Consider the following 7,164-nt stretch of genomic DNA (forward strand, 5'->3'; position numbering starts at 1 on the left):
CGTGGGACATCCATTTAACTTTGATTGAGTTCTCATATAACAACAGCTACCACACTAGTATCAAGGCTGCCCCGTTCGAAGCCCTCTACGGTCGTAAGTGCAGATCCCCTCTGTGTTCGGCCGAGGTAGGGGACACGCAGCTAGCTAAGAGTCGAGTCCCCGATAATGCTCTCACTGGTCCTGAAATTATTCGCGAAACCACTGAGAAGATCATCCAGATCCGAGAACGACTGAAAGCTTCACGAGACAGACAGAAGAATTACGCTGACAAACAACGAAAACCATTAGAATTCTAGGTTGGAGATCGTGTCTTGTTGAAGGTCTCGCCCTGGAAAGGCATGATACGCTTTGGAAAGCGTGGAAAACTTAAACCGAGGTACATAGGACCTTTCGAGATCCTCGCTAGGATCGGTCCTGTAGCCTACAAACTCCGACTCCCTCAAGAACTTAGTAACATCCATCCAGTATTCCACGTCTCAAATCTTAGGAAGTGCCTATCCGATGAAACCCTCGTGATCCCCCTTGACGAGATCGAAATCATCGAAAACCTGAACTTTGTGGAATAACTGATCGAAATCATGGATCGAGAGATCAAATGTACGAAACAAAGTCGCATCCCGATAGTGAAGGTTCGCTGGAATGCGAATCGGGGACCTGAGTTCTCTTGGGAGCGCGAAGACTCGATGAAACAGAAGTATCCACATCTTTTTTAAATTCCATGATTTGTATCTTAACTCTAAATTTAGGGATGAAATTTCCTCTAATGGGGGGATAATGTCACAATCCGAAAACTATCCATCTTTGTAACCTGTTTTCTGTCAGTTAAGCCATTAAGTTCCAATTTTTCCGTTTACTTTATTTTAAATTAATAAAATTGGGACTTCTCATTTTGACATCATAAGTGTTGGAACACATTAGAAATGCATAAAAATTTTCCAAATTATTAATTGGAAAACTTTTAGTTTCGACTGCTTCGGGTTACGAAAACTTAAATCGAGTACGACCAAAAGCCCCGTTTAACATCAGTATTGGGTAGAATTCCACCGAGCCTCAAACCTGAACCATATATAAAGTTGATTTGGGCCTCATTTGAAGCTTTTCCCCCCTCTCTCTCTCTCTCTCTCTAGAAACTCAAGTTTGATCCAAAAACCACCCAAATCAAGCTCCAAATCGGTAAGATATCCATCCTAACTCATAGATTAACAAGTTTAGCTTTCAAATTCGTGGTAAAATCATGATTTAGGACCAAGGACATGAGTTTACGACCCTGGAACACCCTTGGGCCGCAAAATCACATAGATGGGGTTTTTGAGCCTCAAAATCCTTCCAAACCACATTTGGAGCTTAGATATGACTTAGGGGCTTACAATACTAGACTTGGAACACCTAAACCATATCATTTGAGGGGTAAACAAGAGTTTACGGCCTATTCACATGCTTGGACCGTAAACACCATTTTATAGGCCGTAAACCCCTTTAAAGGTGTTAAAATGCCCCTTAAGCACCTCATAAGCCTTGGAATAAAGTCTAGAACCATCCAAAAAAGTGTTAGGGACCTTAAACATGCAATAAATCACCGCCTAAGGATTTCATGGCCGTAAAACCCCCACGGAATGGTTCCTGGGCCGTAAACTCCTATAAGGTGGTCAATTGGTGCCCTAACTTCCTCCCATGGCTTGTACTTTGCACTAGAAACTCTTGTAATTGACCTAGGACCACCAAAACACATTAAGACTTGGTACATAAGAGTTTACGACCGTAAACTCCTAGTTTACTGCCGTAAACTCCTCAAATGGTCCTTATGATATTCAAATTCCATTCCAATGCCTCAAAACCAAGCCTAACATTACTCCACAAGAGTTGTAAGATCATTAAGCACCCAAGAACACCCCCACCATGCGTTTATGGCCGTAAACTCATGGGGAGTTGGTCATTGGGCTGAAAACTCCATTGGGAGTTTACTCTTGAAGAGCAAACTCCATATTCAAGCCATATACACCCTTAGATGCTACTCGGGTCACTCCTAACACTTGAAATGAAGTGTTTTCGCGTCTCGGAGTGTACTGTCCTATCTATTTAGTGGTTCAAAGTCTAATTAGATACAATTATGTATCTCTTCATATTACATAGGAACCTCATGCATTCTCAAGCCCCGAACTGACACTTAGCATCCAACCGACACACTTTTCGACTGGTGAGTTCATACCCCTAAGTTTTCCATGTTTTCAGTGTTTTCAGGGGGGGAATACAAGAAAAAGTACAAGAATATCTTGTACTTAAGGTTATTATTTCATTTGAATAGTTTCATATTTCATATACTTTTAACACTGGAAACCATTTTAACCAACTGTTTGACTTGCAGAGTTAGTTTTCAAACTAATTGCAAACCTGATTATACAGTGTTATATTGTATGTTTCACCAATGATTTTTCACTTCATTTATGTTAAAATCACCAGCTTTATGCTGATTTCAAACTACTTGTATTCTCAGGTCCACATTAGACAGGTACTCGCGATCTTTTGGAGAAGACGGAGCGTTTTAGAAGTTACGTCTTTACTTTTGTTCAAAGTATTGTACAGTTAAAACATGTATCACTTTACTTTTAAACAAATGTAATTATTCATATGTAATGAAATGTTTCGTGTTTACTATGCTTACTATGTACATTGGTTGTGATACTTACATGACGTCATCCGCCCCGGAACATTTCCGCAATCGGTTTCGGGGTGTGACATATACTCTCTGAAACCTTGAGCTATATCAGGAGATAGAGCCATGGTTAGAGTGCCCAGAGCCCTTTCCTGTTCTTCCACTTTCTCAAAATCTTCATTTGTATAATTTTCAACAGCTTTGTCAACCACTTGCCCTGCAACAGTTGTGGTTATTCTGACGGGATTCTTAATGATGCTTCTCCAAATCTTGAAGTCATTCATTTTAATGTACTTTTCTATCCGGTATTTCCATTTAGGAAAACCATCAGCAGATAGCAGTCTTGGAATGCGTGTAGTAGTTCCCAAGATGGAATCCAGTTCATGATGATGCGTTTGACTTTGAGAATCCATTTGTACTGATTTTTAAAACTTAAAAATTTAGAAATATAAAAATTGTCAAAATTTGAGTTTACGGCCAATGTGTTTACGGTCGTAAACTGTGTTTACAATTAGGCAGTTTACGGTTATTTAAGAAGCATTGATTACGATTCAAGAACACACTTTATGGCTATTGAATGTTCTTGAGTTTATGGCCGTATATAGGCTTTACGGTTGTAATCCTTTGGCTGTAAACTCCCAAAAATCGCATTAAACGCAAGCTTGATGCAGATTTCACCCTCTTTGCTATCAAAACACTAAACCCTAATCTCGAACACTAACGAATATGAGTTCAAATAGCTGAAAACTTCAATTGAGTGAGACTTTGACACCGGTTCTGCTCTGATACCTATTGTAAGGCCCTAAAATGGATCTTTACCAATCATCAAGCAATCACACAATCAATGGAATGAGAAACAGAGTAGAAACAGGACTGAAACAAGCTTGCACACACTTATATTGAATAAAAACATCTGGTACAACTTGCTCTATGATCGTGAACTCAAGTGGCATCAACAACCACAAATGACCTACATAACCCCTATATATAGTGGACTTGGGCCGACTCTGGGTTTACGGCCGTAAACAAGCTTACGATCGTAAACTCACATCATGGCCATAAACTAACAACCAACCTATCAAAACTACATACAAACTCAAAAGAACCTATTATAATGAAAGCCTAGACCGAACCATTAATTAAGACCTTCATAAACCTCGATTGCGCCCTCTCAAGTTTGTGACTGCGATGCTAAAGATCACAAACAAGGTGTGAATAACCATGCAAATTGACTTGGTACCCTTAATTTTATCACCTAATCGATGTGCCGGTTAACCACATGCGCTCCACCGATCTATGATAAAACTTAAGTCACCCTTTGCCACTCTTACTAGTCCTAGTTAGTGTGCCGGTTAACCACACATGCTCCACTAACAACTTGGTAAGGTACAAAGTATAATTTCATGGGTTAGCACCTATTTTACATTTTCCTAAAGTAACTATGATTGGGAATTAATAAAGGTTTAGTTACTTTATAAATTCATGATACAATTAATGAGGATTAAGGTCCTATCCTAGCCGTTCGGCTAACAACCCTCCACCAGTCAAGGAAGCGGTGGGTGAGAGTGGACACCAATTAAACCGCCATTTTATAAGCAGTAACCTTATAGACCGACTTCATGAATGAGGCATACTAACGGTAAGACTGACTTATTCGTATACATATATATAATAATTAAACTTTTAATATTATAGAAGTATAAGGGTTGAATTTTAAACTTTTAAAATTCTAAGTTTCAATTTGGAATTTAAGTATTTAATGTGTGAGACTTTACAAATTCCAAACTTGAAGGCAAGTTTTGAAACTATTCAAGACTTTTCAACTTCATAACTTATGAGTTAATGGTTTATTAAAATGAGTGACCTTTCATTTTATGTAACCTATGTGTTTTAATATGGACTTTAAAAGAGTGACTTCTGCTAATCCATAACTTGAGGACAAATTATGGATTCCATTAAAACACATAATTGATCAAGAATTAATCATCAAGCAATTCAACAAATAATTCCTATGATCTAACAATAACTCATAAGAACATGAACATCAATATCAAAATTTCAAGAATCATATTAACACATATAAAGCATGGAATTTTTATATTAGCCATTGTAAATGGATTAGCATAAACATTACACCATTTAAAACAAGTTTTAAAACACCAAAACAATTTAGGATAATGTTTCTAGTCCATTTCAAACAGAAAAACTCGAAAAACTGCACTCTGACAAGCCAACTCACCGAGTGCATGAACTGACTCGTCGAGTCCCCCCATGGACTCGGAGAGTCCACTTAGCAGAATGCATAAAACATGAGTCTTTTCAACTATTTGCATCAAGTATTAAGAAAACAAGCCTAGGCTCTGATACCACTATTGGGTTTTGAGCATACTAACACTCCTATGGTGTACATGCAACCCTAGAAACCTTGGATCTATGTTTTCTCTAAAATACATGCAAATTTGATTTCCAAGGTTTACAACCTAACTAGCATGTTATGGGGTACTTTTAATACAAAACTTTAAGTAGAATAACATACCATTCTTTTGTGGTTGAATGCTTGGAGTTTTAGAGCCTAGCACCAATAGTGTGCATGCCTCAAGTGGTGTCACAAATCACCCAAAACAACTTGGAAATACTTGAGAATCTAATGCTTGCTTGAATCGGCCCACCCTTGTTTCTCACACACACTAGTGCCAATTCTAGAACCAAGGACCTCTTTATATAATATGGAGGATTAGGGTTACACCCTAATACCCATGACTCTTCATTTACCTAGGATCCATGGGTTAAAAGCTCCATGGACTATCCATGGACTTCCATATACTCTTAGCCCATCATAAATAAATCTTAGCCCAATCCATATATATGTAAGATTCATATTTAATTAGCCTCTTTTGATCACTAAATTAATTTCAAAATTAATTCTTGATCAACACTAATTAAATAACATATTAATATATTATAACTTATAATATATTCATGGATCATAAACATCTTATTCTCAAAAATATATCCATACAAATTGTTAGGTGAAGTGCAACCTAAATGGACCATGCCGGGTCGGGTCAAGTTCATACCAAATATAGTTACGAATTTAGACACCTTATCCAAAAAGACGTACTATAAGTTTCCTGGTTTTATCTCAGCCATCCTTAACTCGAGTACAGATCCTCTGCTTTCAGTAGCACGGGCCCATACTATTGGGTCTTGAGCAATCTAACACTTCCTAAGTGTGCATGCAACCCTAATAAACCTTGGATCTATGTTTGTCTAAATACATGCAAAATAATAATTTTTCCAAGGTTCATATCCTATCTAACATGCCATGGGGTACTTTTAAACATAAAAGAGTTAGAAGAGATTACATACCTTTGTGATGGGATTGATTCTTTGGAGTTTGAGGGCCAAACACCAATAATGTGAATGCCTCAAATGGAATCACAAATCACCACAAACAATTGGAAAACTTTGAGAGAGTATACACACTCTTGTATTTTCGGCCACACACAAGCACACACACTAGTTCACTAGTTCCATTTCATGCTCCATAAGCATGCTTATATAGTGTGCATGGTTAGGGTGAAACCCTAATAACCCATGTCTTTTCCTTTCCAAGGATCCATGGGTTGAAAGCTCCATGGATCATCCATGGACTTCCATATATGCCTAGCCCATTAACAAATGAGTATTAGCCCACACTATATAAAACCAATAGCCCATAATCTAATTAGTCTTCCTTTTAATCTCTAAATTAATTCATAATTAATTTAAGACTAAAACTAATTAAATAACATAACTTCATATTAATATATTATAACTTATAATATATTAATAAACATATGTGTATAACTCTCATAAAATTATCCATAAATAGTTCGGATGAAATGCAACCCAAATGGACCATGCCGGGTCGGGTCAAGTATATACCAAATAAGTTATGGACTTAGACACCTTATCCAACAAACTCCCACTTGGATAAGTCGAATAACTGTATTTGTCTATATAACTTCAGGAACCAACCAGCAATCGTAGCTCTCGAAAACTCCGCTGAACTATGAAGCGCCATTTTAAGACAAGTGATCACATAATCCTCTGTTCTCATGATATCAGCCGGACAAACACATGGAACTATGTCTTGCTTATTGTCTGGCAGTTGTTTCTCGATTTCCGATTTGTTTGACAAAGAACTTAACTGAACACATCAATTTAGTTGTGACCGGGCCCGGTACATGGGTCAACAAAAAATCATCGAGGGGCCCAAATATCGCTTCTATTTCTAGAAGGAACAGATAAACTTCGACTCATATGCTTGTTCTACTACTTGTTGAATTGTACACAAAGGCACGTTTTATAACATCAAGTTACTGATGCGTTTACATTCAATCAATGCACAACCAACTCATAGGTAACATCTCATATCTCTAGGTTTTAAGACTTATATGATATTATCGTCTCACGATCACTCGAGATAAATTCCATGAAGTGATACAAGTGAGCGTGGGTTTAATCCAATA

This window comes from Lactuca saligna, chromosome 8, assembly GCF_052625555.1.
Source record: "Lactuca saligna cultivar CGN05327 chromosome 8, ASM5262555v1, whole genome shotgun sequence".
Classification (NCBI taxonomy): Eukaryota; Viridiplantae; Streptophyta; class Magnoliopsida; order Asterales; family Asteraceae; genus Lactuca; species Lactuca saligna.